Here is a 19,249-nt window from a genome sequence, read left to right as displayed (position 1 = left end):
TCGAAGTTGAGTCAACATTGTGAACAAGATGCGAGAAGCAAAGGAGAAGATGCATTGGTGTAGATCCCGAAAGCTATGCGTCGGCTCTGAGCTGCGCAAAGTCGAAGATGCGTTGGGAATGGAGGTGATATGTCATGCAGTCAGCAATGTTGTGTTCCCAATCCTCACAGCAGTAGCAATGGGCCACCCAGTGTCCTCGATCCTCGCATCAGTGATGATGCCTTGGCATTGATGGAGAAGTGCTGATTCAGAGCAGTGCAACACCATCAATGCGAGGATTTTGGATTGGAGCAACACTTTATACCCCCTTCTGAGGGCCCAGGACTGAATTGGCATCACTTGGCTGGTGAAGACTCACAGATGAAAGAGTCCAGGTGCTGTAGGTGATGAGTTGGAAGCCTTTTATGTCCCTTGGAGTCACTCTGATTCTGGGTTCAAGTGTTGTGGGTTCAGTCCTTCTGGCGCAGGCAATGAGGGCAGCAGGTCAGCCAAGCAAGAAAGCAGTTCTTCTAGAGCTGCAGTCAAGCAGAGTAGCAGTCCTTGTAGCAGCACAGCAGTCCTTCTTCCTGGCAGAGAATCTAGAGGCCCAGAAGTGTACCAAATTGGTGGGGTCAAAAATCCAGTTCTTATATCCATTGGTGCCTTTGAAGTGGGGGAGACTTTAAACCAGGGCTCTAAAGTGCACAGGTCCTCCCTTCCTCCCCTGATTCTGGACTCACTACAGGGAATAAAACAGTCCTTTGTGTGGGGGCCGGGCACAGTCTATTCAAGTGTAAGTGTGAGGCTGTGCCCAACTCTTCCCTCCCATCTTGTCCAGGATGGTCCATCAAGATGTTGATGACCCTGGAGTCACACCAAAGCTCCCTTTGTGTGTAGCTTTCTAGAGGGAATGCAGAAGTCAAGCTTTCACCCCTGCTGTGTAGCCATTTTAGTTACAGCTCCATGCACGTTATTTTAGCATACTAGGCCTCCCACTGTGCATCTTAACCTAGATATATTTTATTCAGCTTCATTTTATTGTTCTTACAATAACCACCTTTGCAGTCTTGTTTTATTTTACTCTATCTAGCTGTTTTTGCCTAGGCCAGCACTGCGTTCTCAAAGAAGACATTCTTGCTCACTCTGTGCAAAACCCAGATTGGGGCGACAGGTGTCACCTGTAGTGGCTCAAACCCAGTCTCAACACTGCAGGCGATCCTGCCGCTCCAAATCCAGTAGACGAATGAGAGCCTATGCGACACCCCACACCAGACGTGTGTTGGAGACAGGATGCATTCACACAGGGATAAAAGCAGGAGAATGGCCACTTTCTAAATGTGGCATTTTCAAAATGTAACAATAAATCTGACTTTACCAGTAAAAAGGATTTATCACTAAAACGCAATAGGCACTAAACATGATAGTTCTATCCCTTCCCAATCAGAAATTACTGCCTCATAAATGGAATAAGGAATCTTCAATGTTATCCTGCGAGAGGGGTAAGCCTCACAGTAATGAAAAACACATTTGGGAGCTTTTCTCTACCAGGACGTGTAAACTTTAAAGTATATATCCTGCCTTTTTGTTACGCAGGTCCCGGTCCTATGGGCTACCTAGGTCCTACCTTAGGGGTGGCTTATATGTAATGAAAGGGGCATTGGAGTCTTGGCAAGGAGTTTTAAATGCCAAGTCAAAATGGCAATTTAGCACTGCCTTCAGGCTTCAATGCAGGCCTGGGACATATTTTAAGATGCTTCCTAAGTTGGTGGACAAGCAGTGCTGCAGGCCCACTAGTAGCATTTAATTTACAGCCCGGGGTCCATGTAGTGCACTTTACTAGGGACTTGTGAGAACATTAAATATGTCAATTATGTATATACTAATCAAACAATGTTTTAGAAAGAGAGCACTTTACACCGGTTAGCAGTGATAAAAGGGCACAGTCATAGTGTAGTGCATGTTTAAGTCTCATTTAAGGCTGGTTGAAAGGCAAGTTAATACTAGACCAACGGGTGCTGCTATGATAAAGGAGTTGTAGTGAGTGATGACAGATATAACGATGTGCTTTTAATAACAATTAGGCAGAATTAGGATGACCTTTAGGGAGCACATTTAAAACCCTTATATGATGATGGTTCTTTTTGTCTATTTTTTTTATTTGCTGTGTTTGTGTCCGGAACTGATCCAGAATCTGCAGCCAAAGACTCAAGACTTTCAAGCAAAATGTCATGGTCCACTGAGTAAGTAGCTGCCCAGAGTCAAGAAATGTTATTATAAAATTCTTAGCATTATTCAAAGACAGCAAAGATCTTCTTTTTTTTGGCAAGAGATAATGTTCTGCAGGATGCAGTTTAGCTTCTCACACTCTTGAGCAGTCTTGTGGAACTTTGCATGATGTTTGCTCTTTATAAAGGTGTGTAAGGTCTTGATTTTTGTAATAATGTAGTCAGGTGGCAATCATTCCCTGAAGCCTTCACTTATTAGCTTTAAATCCATATTTATCAACTCAGCAAAAAGTATAAATGCAAATAATAATCTGAATGTGGTAAAGCGAGGCATCTGGTAAAAAAAAAAGCAGGCGTGGATAGGGCTTTGGCCACAGCTTAAAAGGTAGACCCTTAGGAGCTTTTGCACAGAGCACAGCAGCAGTCGGTGATTGGACATACGTGAAATCGAGCATTTCGACCAGGTAATGATTTTCTTTTAGACTACTCACATATTATATCTATTACAAACAACTATGATTGTGCAAGCTTGATTTCTTATGTGAAATGTTTTTTGTGCACAAGTATTTTTTTTTTTTTTTTAAACAGAACTTTTTATGTGAAAGGTATCTTTGTGCAACACATTTCTGAACAGACCATTCAAAACACTATTATTAGTGATTTTATCACTCATAATAATGTAATAAATTTTGTCGAAAAAAAATTACACGATAGGCACAGGATTACATACATTACACTGATGATGGCGTAATTACTCACCAACGTTTGCATGGCCTGACAGATGTAAAAGTCAAATTTTCACTGACTGATCAGTAAAAAATAAAATCACATTTCACAGCACTTGTTTTCCCCAAATGATCTGAGGCCCGATTTGGAATCAAAAGCAGCATGAGCCAAGTTTGGCAGCCCAACTCTCATACTGCACATAGCAAGGGAGGGTAGTAAGTGAGCCTTACCAGCATAATGGATGGGGGATTGGAAGGTGTTCCCCACACCAACACATATTTTAAAAAATGCAGCTATGGTGCGGTTTACAACACATTTTTCATGATAGATCAGTGGTTCCCAACTTGTGCTATGGGACCCCTGGGGGTCCGCAAAGCCTCCTCAGGAGGTCCACAATTGCTTAGAAAATTAAATAATATTGACAGATTAGGCCCAGCATTCAGTAATGAATCAGTGGGGGGGGTCCCCGGATTCTAATAAAGATTCATTGGGGGTCTCAGGGCTCCAGTAATGATAAAGCAGCGGTCCACAGAAGTCACAAGTTTGGGAACCACTGTCATAGATCATTCTGCAGTCACTGAATGGATAGATGGAGATTGAAGACATGACTGCATAGCTCAATGATGAATAGTTGGATGTGCCATGAGTGGGAGGCTGAATTAATTTAATAATGGATGACAATTAATAACGATTTTTTAACAATGTTTAGCAAATGGTCTCCAAGCACTGACCAAGGGTTGGTGTCCTGGTTTTCCTTTAGAATCTATGTGAAACCATCACCTTCCCCAAACACTACCGCCACCTATCCTTTTAAAATATGCATAGCCCAGATGTATTTAACACAGATTTAGCACCACAAAGAACTAATAATAAAGCATCAAGCAATGATACAAAATAACAGAGAGGAAGACAAATCCATGTAGAGGCTGAATTGCACAACCGAAAACAGGAAACATTGCATCAATTCTGTCTTCCACTTGACCATATTGTGTGGGCAATTGCCATGTCCACAGTGCCTCCTTTTACTCCAGCATCACAAGAGCACCTTTAAATACATCAGTTCAGGCGTGGGCTGCACAAACACAAAAGCCTGCAATGAATCTCCATCTATAGTGTACACCCTATGTCACATATAAAGAGCAAAAGACAACTGTCTTCCCTCTTGGATCTCTCTAGTAGCTTCATTCGCAGTGCAGTGGTGGAGGAGCATGAATGTCTCTGAGTTAATGATTAGCATCAATTTAACAATTGTCACTAAATTTAATGATTTGAACTTAATTTACTAAACTGAAATGTGTTGCAACGGTCACATTTTATATCAATACACTGTTTTGAATATTGGAGGGTCATTTTTTGTAAATTGGACTCTCTGAACCAAGAAACAACTGACGCCTCACCCCTCCCCTTCTCCTGAAAGGTAGCACTGCTCTTGACGAGCCTGAAAGAGAAAAAAATCAGCTAAATGAAAAACAAATGGTTTTGAAATGCGTGCTGTCTGACTGGTCACACTTTAAAGCCATGGGGCATATTTAAGAGCCCCTAGCGCCTCCTTGCATCACATTTGCATCCTTTTTTTTTACACTAATGTGGCTTACGGAGGCCAAAATCACCACACCATATTTACAAAGTGGCACAATGCATGCATTGCGCCACTTTGTAACCCCATGCGCCACATTATGCCTACACCAGGCTTCATGTATGCAATGGGGGCATTCCCTGTTTAGGGAGGGCAAATTAATGGCACAAAGAAATCTAAAGGATTTTTTTGCGCCATCTTTTTTTGAATTTTTAATGCCTGCACAGATGTGGCTCCATTGTTTTCAATGGGATTCTAGGTGCATTGGAGGATTAGCGTAAACATTTTTTACGCTAATCCGGCAAAGCACCAAACTGGCATAAAAAATGTTGACGCTAGTTCCCTAACTAACGCCATGGTGCACCGTATGTTAAATACGGTGCACACATGGTGGTGTTAGGGCGGCGCTAAGGGACTCAAAGAAAGTGGTGCTGCACTTGGTGCAGCACCACTTTCCTTAAATATGCCCCCATGTGTGATGCGTAGTTTGTTTGAAAAGCTCTGAAGCACTCACTCCAGGCAGGAAACGCAGCTGGCTTGACACCCAGCAACAAAACCAGCCGCCACTAGCAGTAAAACTACCCATCACCCTGTAAACCCACCAGGAATAGGCCTGGTGTGGCCAGTCTAGGCCTGACCATTAAAAGATGACAGGAGTTACATAGGCATTGGTGCAATCTGTTTAATCTGCCATCAAGTCTCATTTAGGGTCGGTTGTTGGACTAGATGAGAGTAGACATCTGCCCAGGTCTACACCAGAATTGGGGTGCCAGACTGCCACTGTAAAGAATGACAGGGTAGGGTGAGGGGTAGAATTATGTTTTTTAGTGTTGATTAGTACCGTTTATTTTTGCCCAAAACAGCTCAACAATCTTGGCCATCTTTGGTTCATTTCTAGAGATATGCATTGCAAGCAGGGAAACAGAATTCAACGCATTTGTACGTGAGAAGTGGACATTTTGAAGCCAAAGATTCCTATTTCCAAGACTGCTACCTTCCCCAGTTGAGCCACCAGATTCTTAAAATTATGAAGCCATGTGAAATTCAGGATATGGAACCAGAGTACCCCGGATTTAATATGGCATTGCAAAAATATTGTAGCCAAAATATTGACTACTAAAATATCTTCACATTACGTATATTTTGATAAGTAAAGTTTTAGTATACATAACTCCAAGCACATAAACCTTGACTATAGGTATACAAATATATATTTACCTTGACGATATTTTGTTAATCAGTATTTTGCATACATTATATTTGTAGCACAATGTTAATATCGTCGACATGTGGTCATACAACAAAAATTCACTCCTGTGTGTTCTGCACCACTACATGACTGGCTCCATGAAGAGCTGCTAGAGAACTTCCTGTATTAACAGTATTCCTTATTCAACAATCTGACAGGTCAAAGATGCACAGCAACCTCAAGTAGTATGCACCATCATCTTCCCATCCCACATGAAATTTGCGCATTCAAGAGAAGGACCTACAATGTAGGCAGTTCCTATACATTGAATGTATAGGCTATATAAGAGGACCCATCCACACGTCACTGAGTAGGTGACACACTTGAATAACTACCTTAGCCATAGTTTTATTCATCAACTGAGTGGGCAAATCTAGGGGCAAGTTGAGAAGGTTCATATACTGTAATAGTTGCCATTTTTGCAGTTGAGGTACACACTTGGAAACATAATAAAATGTATTAACAGAAGAAATGTTACACTTCAACGAGTTATGTAAACATACTAAGCATTCGTGCAAAACTGGACATTTAACTTAATGGAGTTCCTGAAAATGGTCTCCGACAGTGAATACTTGTGAAGCAAAATCTCAATGCAGAATGTACACCAATGAGCTTATATCAGCAGATCCTGATATGGATCTGGAAAAGGACATTCATCTTTTTAGGCAACATCCAAACCGAACTGTTGCACCCCTGCTACACTGAATATTAAGCAGCAGGAAATTAAGGGCAAGATTTACCAAGGCTTTGCACTGGTGAAATGCCACAAAAAGTTATGCATACCGATGCAAAGTCCTAAAATCGAATTTGCTTACCTGCGCAAATGTTAATTTGCACTCGAAAGTAGCTCAAACGTAATGCAAAGAAGGGCTTTACGGTTTGTTTGCACTACTCTGCATCAAGTAGGTGCCCCAAGAGTGGTGCATGGGCATTGCCAGGCAACCACTCATAGCTTTTGACACAAAGCTGTTTGTACTAGAAAAGGTAGGCAGGGCTTTGCAGCAAAAATAAATGCCTCCTCGAGGCAGGCATAATGTTTAAGAAGAGTTTTCGTTTCTCAAAACATTTCTAACTTTGCAAGTGTGCAGTAATGTACACCTCACTTGCACGCACAGTTATAAACATTGTAAACTATGACCAAGGATAACACTTTGTACAAGAAGGATGTCCTTCTAGCACAAGACCCGTTCTAGACAACACAAACACACCCTTGCACTTTTGTGCAAGAGTTTGCCCAAAGTGCAAGCTAGCCGAAAATGCCCCAGAGCAGCAACAGCTTAGTAACTTTAACTCTGTCCTCCTCACTCCCATTCACACAAACAACAATTTTGACTTTACATCCATATACCATAAAGTACAATAATATAAATTCCCAAAATTGTATGGATTAAGTTATCAACAGTATGTTGCTAGGTGAAATTAAAATGCAATTTTTTTTAAATATATATTTAAAACAATCACAAACATTAATAAAAATTCATAAATTTTTCATATATATATATATATATATTCACACTCTCCTTCTGAGTTCCAACAAGGGGTAGGGCACTCCACAGTTACTTTAGACAAAATTTATTGACACGCAAAGGAACGCGTTTTGGCGTTAATGCCTTTGTCAACCTTGCGGTCGCCATTTTGGATTCACTTTATATATCACATGATCAACTTCGTAAATCAAATTACTTTTAAATTTCATACAATTTTGAATATGCTGACCAACTTACACAATTGCTTCTATTTTCCAAATAAATATTGATATTATTATACATTTTCAAATGTGTTGGATCACACTTGTCAATCTTTACCAAGAGCACATAGCGATGGCAATAGTCATACAATAAAGTAGCTAGACTACCTTTGTCAACCTCACCGTCACCATTTGAAATTCACTTTGTATATCCCATGAACAACTTTGTAATTCAAGTTACATTTAAATTTAAATTTCATTCAATTTTAAATGTGGCGACCAACCTACTCAATTACTGCTACTCTCTTTCATTAAATTGATGTTGATTTGTATTTTCGAATGTGTTCAATCGCACTCCTGCCAAGAGCACATAATGATATAGGCATGTTCTTGCAAATAAGAAAGATACAAGTACATTCCAACACACTATTGAGTAATCAATTGCAATATAAGTTCTGAATACATTTATTGATATTTTCCAACAGAGGCTCATAATCCATATAAACATAAACATAACAATTTCATCATAACAGCGACAAAAAAATGTTACTGTATTAGTATATATACACTATTAATCACCCAATATCACTAACTGCATTTATATTAATTTATAATTGTCTATCATTCTAAATACCTCATAATCATACCTTTATTAAACCATCATTTATGCACAAATAATTAAACTAGCGTATTAATTTTATTGAGCCAGGCATAATGTATCTAAGAGGGGGCATTCCCCCATTGGGGGACTTAAACAATAGCCCAGTGGAATCTAAGATTTCCCACTGTGTCATATTTTGCAGCTACTTTGATCCTAATCCTGCAAAGTGCCAAACTAGTGTAAAAATGTTGATGCTAGTTCCCTAACTACTGCCATGGTGCGCCATATCTTAAATACAACACACACGTGGTGGCATTTTGGGGGCGCTAAGGGGCATAAAAAAAGTAGTCCTGCTTTGCATGCAGCGCCACTGTTCTTAAATCAGGCCCTTTGTATTTATTCTGGGTCTAACTGGGAAAACCAGCAGAAATCTGATGAATTTTGTGCAGGTTTGTCAAAGTATGGCAACTTTTTCTGCTAAAAAACCCTTTTTTTGCCACCTCCTTCTTTAAGCATGACCTCTTCACAGATCTGCCTGAAACTCAACATGTCAGATGACAGTTAAAAGTGTCAAATTTAATGCAAATCAGGCAATGCTCTACTCCACAACATTCCACATTCCACACAGTCCCAATTAAGGTCAACCCACAAGCAGCAGCAGCATGCCTGATCAAGAACCTGACATAATTTGACCACACCACTCCCACAACCATACTGGCTGACATTGGAAGTCCACAACATCTTCAAAACCAGCTGTATCATCTACATAATAGGTATAACAGGGACCCCTGTCTATCTGGATGTCAAGCTCAACAACTCTGGGGGCTCTCCACAAGCGAGGACAAGATCAGAGTGGAGAGGAAGAATCGCAAATAAGAAAAAACAAGGCAATACGCCCTTTCCACCTATTCACCCTGAATCTAAAACAGCATCTCTGTACCCATCAGGACTGTCTCAAGCCTGTTCTAACTTAGGAGAGAGCTGAATACATACCTCTTTAAAGAACACTACATCATGATGCAGTACCAGTCCACTTCAACTATTTGAAAGCAGCTGCCCTTCCAGTCTTTGCCTTGGGACTTGGCCAGCCCTACTATGCCTTTCAGCTAAGCTTGTGTTAAATGGTTTTATGTGATTTCATAGAAAAACTATTTTGTGGAATACTATTACTGAGAAATGGCTTCATGTATTTTGTTTAATGGAAATTAGCAGAATGAATGGAATTTACTTTTCATAGAAACACATCCATAGAATGCTTTTTTTTTCAAAATTAGCTTTGAATGCCTATTTTTCAAGTTGGAAATGCAATCGTTGCAGGTCTTACTTTCATAAACATTTTTTGTTGGAGGTATTTTTTTCAGTGCTTTACTTTAGGGACGTCACTTCAGGTTTTTGTATTTTATATTGTCAAACAATTACTTTGTATGCTTGTCATTTTTGATTCCTCACCAACCCTAAACATTATGCATCCCTGACCCCATCCCAACTCCTGAACACTATCCATCCATGCCCCCAACAACTCCTCATCACACTTACACAACTTACATATCTGACTCTTAAACTCCACCCATCCCCATCCTTCACCATAAACCCCTTTCTACCCCAACCTCTGCTCATCCCTCCCTCTAAAAACCCCTGAAAATTCCTAAGCTCCACCAATCCCTGAAGCCCTAAACTCTACGTATCCCTGGACCATAAAAGCAATTTTTACCCCTATATTTCAACCCACCCCTGAACCCTAAAAGCATTCACTACCCTCCAAACTCTACCCATTCCTGAACTCCAAAAACTCCTTTTGATGCTTAAGCCCATCCATTGGTAAAACATTAAAACCCCTTGTTACTCCTAAACTCTACCCATTCCTGAACCCTAAACGTCTTTCTGAGCAGAACCTCTGCCTATCACTGACTCCTTAATCCCTTCATCACTCCTAAATTGTGAACCCTAAAAACACCTCAAACTCCTACACTAGATTCATCCCGGAACCCTAACAAACCCTCCCACCCCTAAACGTGACTCATCCGTGAAACTTAAATACCCCTCTCCACCATAAACTCTACTCATTCCTGATTTCAAAGGCCCTTACTACCCCTATCGTCCACCCATCCTGGAACCCTAAAAACCCCTTTGTACGCTGAAACTATCCCTTGTTGCAGGAATGGGAATATACCTTAAAAAACAAAGGACGAGGGGCAAACTAGTCTGGCAAAACAGAAAACAGTTCCTTTAATTAAACATTACGGCTAGGAGAGCAGTTACAGAACCGGGGACTGTGGACTGTCTCTCGTACATCAAATTGAAGCAAGTTTTATACATTTTTCTGGGTGCAATAAAACCATAAAAATGTGAACAGTTTTCACAGAGTCATGGATACAATTCCAGAAATGGAATACAGGTGGCCCTTGACCTGACGTGGATACAATGTGGGCCAGTGAGTATGTGTCCAGATGTCTGGCCAGAGGGGCACGTGTTCACTGCATGTGCTGTGTGTGTTGTGTCCTGATTGGCCAAGTGTACCTAACTACATGTGGCATCTAACTTTGTGGTGTTTTTGAGAATACATGCATCCCTCTGGTCATGTGTGCTTTATTGGGGCCAGCCTCCGGTGGGTATTGTAGTGTTGCTGTCTATCTGTGGAATCTGATTTAAGTTTTCTCATTTGTGCATTTGGCTGCCAGCTAAGTATTACCCCACTTGTGAACTGTTAGTAATTACCCTTCAGGCCTGGGTCTCAGCGCCTGCCTGACCACGTACCTATGTGTTGAGGTTGATGCAGAGTTCATCCTGGGGAAATCTAACAGTAGTGATACGACTTTGTTCGTGTATGAAAATGTATCGTTCATGTATAGAAAAGTCTTATTGTCGTGCACATCATCATTGGGCAATGCAATATCAATACCCTGATGTCTGAAAACCCCTCCTCATCCATAAATATCAACCATCCATGAATCCGAGAACCCATTAATGTCCCTAATTGCCACCAAGGTTAATGTAATATTGAATGTTTCATAAAAATATTTTTTCTTTAACATGTTTCCTTTAATTCTCAAGTCTTTGTATTTGCTTAAAATTGTCTCTCCTTAAAATTGGTTTTCTATCATTTAGTTTCTGCTAATGTGGTTTATCTGTTTTAGTTTTTTCCATTATTTCATGTACATCATTGTTGGCCGTCCACATGCATCATTGTTGAATAAATACCACATAAATGCATAGGGATCAGTGAAATGGCGCCAAAGTTATAAGCACATCAAATATTTTTGTTCTCCCCTTTTGACTATGAACCTTCTTATCAGGTCTCAATGAAACCTGAAATCCCGGAACTGGCTTAACTAGCTATTAATCTGTACCAGTGTTATCATCAAATAAACACTTATTTGTCGGCCCTTTTAACTGTGACCGCATAACAGATTTGCATGGAACTCAAAGTATCAAGAACAAACATGCAAACTGTCTGCAAAGTGTCACACAGATGTGTGAAACTGTGTCGGTTATTAGCAAATCAAAGATTTTGTGACCTCACCCCCTTTAACATTGCCCCTTCATGTTGGATCTGCAAGAAATCTAAGGTTCCTGCTTTTGTCTTAACCTGCTAACACTTCTATGCCTTGCAGTGCACAGCCTCTAACGCCAGTGCCAGCTCAAAAGGCCTGGCTTGCCATATAATTTTATAAATTGGAATGAAAAAATATCACACTTCACACTCCACACTAATCTGCAATTCACTATTTTCCTTAAATAAACTGTTACAAAACATTAGTTTTAAAAAAATGAAAGTCTTTGGATTTGTTTCCTAATTCTCTTCTTTCCTCCTTAGACTTGATTGTAAGGTTTTACTTTAAAACAAAGCTGGAAGCATGGTGATTCGCTTTAATAGTTTGATGAAGCATTTAGTGGTGCCTATTGAAATCAAATTCATACATTCTCTTGTCCCTTTTGAGGTCTGGGTCTATCTTTAACAATGATTTATATATATACATACATATATATTTATTCACTGAAATAAACAAAGGTTACAGGGACGTTATATTTAGGAAATACAATTTTTAAAAAACTTAGAAATTCACTGAAAAAAACAAAGGTTACATGGACGTTATAGTTAGGTTCTGAATTTACTCATACAATACCGTCGAAATTCAACAGTTATAGGTACCTCAGCTAACTATAAGTGGCGCTCCCGTAATGTACTGCTTATGACTCACATTTTACATCACACATGACATGGTCAGTGACATCACTGATGACATCTCATAAACACTTTGCCCCTGCAGGGTGGTCCCTGGGGTGAGGGGGGCACGCGGCCCTTCCCACTGTAATTGCAAAGATCACCACGGGGAGGTGGTGGTCTTCAGGGCAGCGGGAGTGGGCCAGGAGGCCCCACTATCTCACACATTACAATAATGCCCTGGGGAGGTGGTGGTCCCCAGGGCAGAGGGAGGGCCACAGGCCCCCGCACAAAAAAAAACATTTTAAAAAAAGGACCCAGGAGGTGTGGTCCCTGGGGCAGCGGGGGTGGCCACAGGGCTCCCCGCTTTAATTACAAGTTCGCCCAGGGGAGGTGTTGGTCCCTGGGGCAGCAGGAAGGGGCCAGGAGGTCCCTCCCACATAATACAATAATGCACTGGGGAGGTGTCGGTCCCCAGGGCAGCAGGGGGACCAGAGGCCCCCCACATTAAAAAAAAAAGAGCCCCGGGGACTTGGTTGGCCCTGGGGCAGCGGGAGGGGGCAAGGAGCACATCCCCCCGGGTTTTTTTGTTTTTAAAAGCCCCTAAGACTTGGCCCACCCAAGGGCATCAGACTAAGGAAGCATGGTTAGTTTTTTTTGTGATTTTACAAGTGGATTTGTGGATGCACTGCGCCTCCCCTTGTAAAATCAACAAAAAAATGCTTTTTAGCCCACAGGAGGTCCCTTTGGGACCCCAGCGCCAGAGCTAAGGGGTCTTCATTCCCTGGCCCTTTTTGTTTTTTTTAACTTTTTTTTTGGACTCGGCTGAAGCCGAGTCCCAAGATGGCTGACAACGCTTCAACAGCTTCTGTTGTTGAAGTGTTATCAGCCAATCTGATCTCAGCCCAAGACCATTAGGGCTAGTGAATCCTTCACGTCCATAGATATACAAATTTGTTTTCCTCTTAATTTCTCAAAAACTTCTGAACTGAATTACACCAAGACAAAAAAAAAACACTCTTTCTGGACCAGAACCTTCCTTCAGCCAAATTTGATGTAATTCCATCCAGTAGTTTTTGTGCTATCGCTGTTCAAAATCCCTATAGAAAAATGAATGGGGAAAACGCGTTTTGGGACCCCCCTTTTTCCTCAGCCCCTCCCTGGACAGATCACCCCAAAACTTTCCGGGCAGCAGCTGACGGAACTGTCACATTAAAAAAAAAAGTTTTGTGAAGATGTCATGCGGTGTCAAAGGTTTAAGCAAGTAAAAAACGCTTTTTGTTTTTTGTATAGAAACATAATTCTACCTACAACGACTGCCACAAGGTAATATATATATATATATATATATATATATATATATATGTTTCCTTGTTCACCGGATTGATGTGTTATTTTGATATAGATATATATATATATATCAAAAAAACATATAAATCTATCAATCCAGCGAACAAGGAAACTTTTTTTCCGAAATGCATTGAGTTTACCGGATGGCCATTAAAATGTTTTACTTCAGCAATGATTTTGTGACTGAGGCTCATCATTGATGTCCTTGGCGAGAAGTGACGATTTCGCTTTGCGGATTGATTATTTTGATACGAGGGTGTCACAACCCTGTCTCGGTCTGCCGTGCCGGTGGCGAAGGACACCGGATGTTTCTTGTATATAGACATAAATATATATATATATTTGTTCAACAATTTAAGAAATCCCAAGTGCGAGTTTTGCTTTACCCAACAAAACTAGCCTACATTGACCCTACTAGTAAAAGAGATCAATGTTTGGCAGAAGACAAAGGGCCTGATTACGAGTATGGCGGTCTCAAGACCCCCAGAATCACGGTGGTGGTCAGACCGCCGCGGCTGTGGCAGTCCCGCTGCCACATTACAACCCTGGCAGTCTGACAGCCAGGGAACAGCCATCTCCTCCAAGATCTCTGATCCCGACTGGATGATGGCGGTCCTGGTTGTGATCTGCCAGGGTGGGGTTGATGTCAGCACCTCCCTGCTGATTACAACCTTGTTCTCCACCAGCCTTTTCATGGCGGTCTGACCACCATGAAAAGGCTGGCATGGAACAAGTGCAGGTGGCTACAGCTAGGCCCCTGCTCTGCCCATGGTGATGGCATGGGCAGTACAGGGGTCAGCCTGCCCAGCACCCTTGAAATATGCACTGTCTGCTGCGCAGACAGTGCGCCTTTCAAGGGTGCTGGTGCACCCTGCGTGCAGCAGAATTGCCTCCAGCTCATTTATGAGTCAGGAACACTGCTGTTGCAGCTTTACCACTGGGCTGATGGGCAGAAACCTTGGTTCCCACCTGTCAGGCCAGTGGGAACATTGTAATGGGGCTGGTGCGGAGACCGTCAGCACCGTGGCGTTCTCCTTGTCCTGAGTTTGTCAGTCGGATGTTTCCGACCGCCAAACTCATAATGACCCCCACAGTGACTTTCTATCTGGAGAAGAGCAAGATCCTACTCATTTCAAATCTGTGGAATGAAAACAGAGAATTCTATATCTCTGAGATGAGCATTCCTAAAGCAGGGAAGTAGCAGAAGAAATGGCTGATAAGGGTGAACATTACACATTGAGAGTAGTGAAACCGTTTACTACATATGGGCAGAACATACTGAATTTAACTGTATATGTTATGTAGTGTTCTAGTGCCATGTACCATGGGCCATTGATACATGGTCAAACTCACTTAGAAATACAGCCTGTGCCAGCTATCCCAAGGTGTGAGAACCTTCTTCAAAATTTTACACATTCATAACTCCTGCAAACAGCCATGCAGCCATGCAGTTAGGCCACTGGACACTTCAAAAACAAATTCCAGAGATCCCTTCTAAAATTAATTTCTCTTGTCCAATTTTGTCTGCAGCATCACAATTAAAAGTCCGTCAAATGAGCTTACAAATCTTTAATACTTGACCAAGATGGCGAGTTTCACTTCCTACAGGCTTTCCTCATCAGGCTTTATGGGAGTAGGCAGTTGATGCAGGGGTTCTCACCTCACATTCTTCATATGGCCTTTAAATTTTAAAAAGATACAAACATCAGTTATTTGCAACACTTGTTTCATCTCTGTTTAATTAGAAATACACTACTTGAAATATGTGCCTAAATATAACCTAGTCAAATGTTTCCGAAACAAAATTGCAAAGCAAATTTATATCTAAAGAATTAAAAACTATGATCCAGATTCAAAATAAAGCAGATCCCTTTGTTCACCACTGTACCTTTTTCACACTTTCCTAGCAATTACAATCATATCTATTCACAGTCCGGAGCACCCCCTTTCCTGGATCTTCGTTAACAAATGTTTGCAATTAGAAAAAATAGCTCCTCAAAGCCAGTTCTTCTTATTTCACTTAACAGACAGTCTTTGCCTTTCAAGTTTACATACACTACAGGCGGCTCAAACTTCCTTCATCTCATTTCATGCCCTCCCCGGACATAAATCTGTGTACTATCCTGTAAGATGTTCTGTAGCTGTAGGTTTATGACCTTTACTAAGAATAACTTGCTTCATTTATCAACACTGATCCAAACCACACATAAACATTTCTCATGAATGGATCATTTTCGGCTGGCTCATTGTTAAAATGGCATAGGATCTATGAACAATAGGGTTGGAGGGAGAATTTGCTGCAGTGGGCTGTGGAAAATTATCAATTTGTGGGGAATGCCCTGGCAACTTCCTGGCAGTCTTCATTATCATTAATCCTACTTGTCATCATCACAGTCATTACTTTTGAGATTAACCCACCTCATGTCAAGGGTGCTGACCCGGAACAATGCCACCACAGCTTTCAGTGGGAAAGTTGTAATAGGGCCGGTGGGGAGACTTCCAGCACTGCAGCGCTCTCCTTGTCTGGAATTTGGCGGACAGATATTTCTGTCCACCAAACTCCTAATAACCCCCTTACATCGATGTAACAGCACTGGATAAAAGTTAAGCCATGCCTATGGCACCAGAAACACAGAATGGTAGTTGTCCTAGCCCTTTCAGCTGCAAGACACTGCAGCCTGAAATCGGGATTGCAAGGTAGAAAGATTCCTCCTCATTAACCCCTCCCTGTCTGTATGTAAAAACATCATTTTCAGATCTATTCTCAAATTAGAGATCTCCTATAAAGACTCTATGCTGAGAAGGAATCAGCTGGCATTTTGGATAATTGATGATAAACCAATGTCAAGTTTTACACTTCTGGACAGAACTCAAAAGCTTCAAGCTTCCTTCTTTGTCGGAGCATGAAAAAGCTGATTGTTCAGATAGGATCTTGAAGATACATAATGGGAAGCAATTGTGCCATCATTTGTGTGAATACCCTTGGAGCACTTTGGATGGCATTTTGTAAATGTATTACAAGTCTGCAGCCTCCAGTTATCTTTGGGACCAATGTAATGGTTGACTATATACCTTTCACTCGTTCCAAGTGATGTACTGCTCTGGTAGCTTTCTTTACTATCAACAAATATCTGCTCCCACTGCTTCAGTCTTGATTGGGTTAGAGGGGAAAGGTTTATGAATTAGCCTTGTCTCAGGACGCAAAGCAGCAACCTCCATTTGATAGCCATCTCTGACAATCTTCAGAACCAAGCACCTGAGGTGCATTGTCCCAAGGTTGCTCTGCAGTGTCATATGACGCCTCCAACTGGCCACTTTTAATCATTTGTGGCTTATTTGTGTCTTACTGAGTGTAGAATGATTCCCCCTATGGTCAAACTAACTTTTCAAGATCTCCCCTTTCGGTCTCCTAATTTGTGTTCGTGGTGTCTTGGATAATTATTATCAAAATGAAGGCCTACTTGATCTTTACCATGCTTGAGGATCCTGGTTGATGATCATGACAATTAGTATTTTTCTCTAGCTTTTCTCCAAAAAATTCTACCCCTCAAAGATAAAAATATGGTCCTATACTGTGCTGTATTTGTATGCCAGTTTCTTAGATAAAAATTCATTCTAGCTGCAATTGTTGTTCCTTCAGCCAATGCAGAGGCTCTCACAAAATTGAAAGACATGTTTGACAAAACTCTACTTGTCATTCCATTGCTCCTATAGGCATCAATTACTTGCTTTTAACACTGTCTTTGAAACATGTCTTTAAAACTAGAAATCAGGGACTTTGGTATACCCTGAGCACCAGCATCAGAATTCTTCAGTGCAGAGTAAGTTGTATTATTTGCCACATCCTTTACGGAAATCTTTCCTACCAGTGATGTCCTCCCCATCAGATTGGCCACCTAGAATTCAACTAAAACCAACTCTAGTATATTCTTCTCCACATCGTCAATTGGACAGAGCCTGGTCAAGGATGTGGGAACTTTAATCTGACCTGGATCCCTCCACTCCTGCAAAATAACATTCTAAACATTCTAATGTAGTGGAAGGCCCAAAATAGGAGCTCATTTGCGCTATCCTAATTATGTTTTCAATTACGTATCAAGAGATTGCTCAAAGGAGAAATTCATATTCCACCACACTTTCCCAGGGATATCAGGTTGCATCTCTTCCTCTATATATTCTCTAATTCAATCTGCCGGCAGAGGTTCCTAATCTTCTGCCTCTGAATTAGAATCCATTCCTGGATCCTTTACCTGGGTAGTTGACTTTTGTTTGTGAGTGCACAGTTTCCCCATATGATCTGTAGGATCTGTAATACACTCTGGATACAGAGAGTACACTCCACACCAGGAGTGGAATCTCCGCACTTGGGGCGGAGATTCTGCAGAGATTCTGCCCGAGTGCGGAGATTCCACCCTGAATGCGAACGTAAATATACTACTCCTAACTTACATTTGTGAATACCGACTTTTGGTCTAAACTTAGACCAAAAGTCTAAGTTTACCTTGGTAAATCAGGCCAAGTGGACCCAGACTGAGTGAGTCTTGAACTCCCAAAAGGACCCTATCCATTTTTGGACCCTTGGCACTGAAACACGCGTCGGCACTACACCTGGGGCAACACTGTGAATTGGACCTTATTTCTCTTCATATGAATTTTCTGATATGTGATATGGATATTGGACTCTATGAAATTGTTTAAAAAAAATGGTAATTAAACTAATAGTTCATAAGAGAAGTTCTCTCCTTAATAGATTTTTTGTAATTATTAGGTAATTGTATCTCTTTTTGAGAATGGTCCCACTGTATCTTTTCTCTGTTTTTAATGAGTGTGCTTAAACTTGAGTGAATGGTGTTTTTTACCTTTGACTATTCCCAGGCCTCCCAGACCAATTTATGTTTATATGTATGTTTGGTATCAAGTGTATTGATTTCTATATGCAAATAAAATTATATATATATTTTTCTGTATCTCTTTGTATGATTATATTTTTATGACTTTGGCTTGATTTGTGATACTTATCAGATATAGAGATTCCGCATTGTGGAACTATTTGTGGAGGTGAGTTTTCTATTTCTTATGTTGCTGTTTATCCCTGTCCTGCTCCTTTATCATTACTTGTAGGGTACCTATTTATAGACATTCAGCGTGTTTACATTCATTGAGGAAGGTGGCAATGGTAATGGATGCTTTGAGGATGGTGCTGAGTTTGTTGCTGATTGTCTTTCTTCTGCCATAGAAGATATGGCAGGTGCAGGAGTCCGTCAGTGCTCCTATGTGAACAGAGTTCATGATGGCTGTGATGTTTTGAGTGGTGAGCTGGTCCCAAGTGGTTAACAGGTGGTCAGGGTTTGTCTCAGTGGGAGCAATGAGGCTGAGGATGTCGGTGGCAGTAGGTTGGGGCTCAAATTGTTTTTCGGAGTCAGAAATCTTGTTGTGGAAGAAATCTGCCAGGGAATTGCAGAGTTCCTGGGAGGGGGTGATGATTTTTTTCAGCGGCTGGTGGGTTGGAGATCTCTCTGACAATGCTGAATAGTTTTTTGTTGTTGTTGGCACTGGCCTCAATGTGATTAACAAGGGAACTCATTGCATCGTTTTCAAGAGTTGGTGGTATTAATTGAGCAATGTTGTGTAGGATGCTCAGTCCGTGTATTCTTGCTGGTGAGCCATCTCCTTTCCAGTTGCTTGTTGCTGTGT

At 41.2% G+C, this 19,249-nt stretch overlaps 1 protein-coding gene across 1 annotated transcript in view; it reads left to right on the top strand.

Annotated features, from left to right (window-relative positions):
* The first annotated feature begins 2,533 nt into the window (after nt 1-2,533).
* Nucleotides 2,534-19,249, top strand: part of LOC138258774 (galectin-3-like) — a 268,387-nt gene continuing 251,671 nt past the window's right edge. The window contains exon 1 of the mRNA XM_069206020.1: nt 2,534-2,668. The gene's annotated coding sequence lies outside the window, so the exon portion shown is untranslated. The remainder of the gene's footprint in view (nt 2,669-19,249) is intronic.

This window comes from Pleurodeles waltl, chromosome 9, assembly GCF_031143425.1.
Source record: "Pleurodeles waltl isolate 20211129_DDA chromosome 9, aPleWal1.hap1.20221129, whole genome shotgun sequence".
NCBI classification, from domain to species: domain Eukaryota; kingdom Metazoa; phylum Chordata; class Amphibia; order Caudata; family Salamandridae; genus Pleurodeles; species Pleurodeles waltl.
This window is presented reverse-complemented; position numbering and strand designations above follow the sequence as displayed.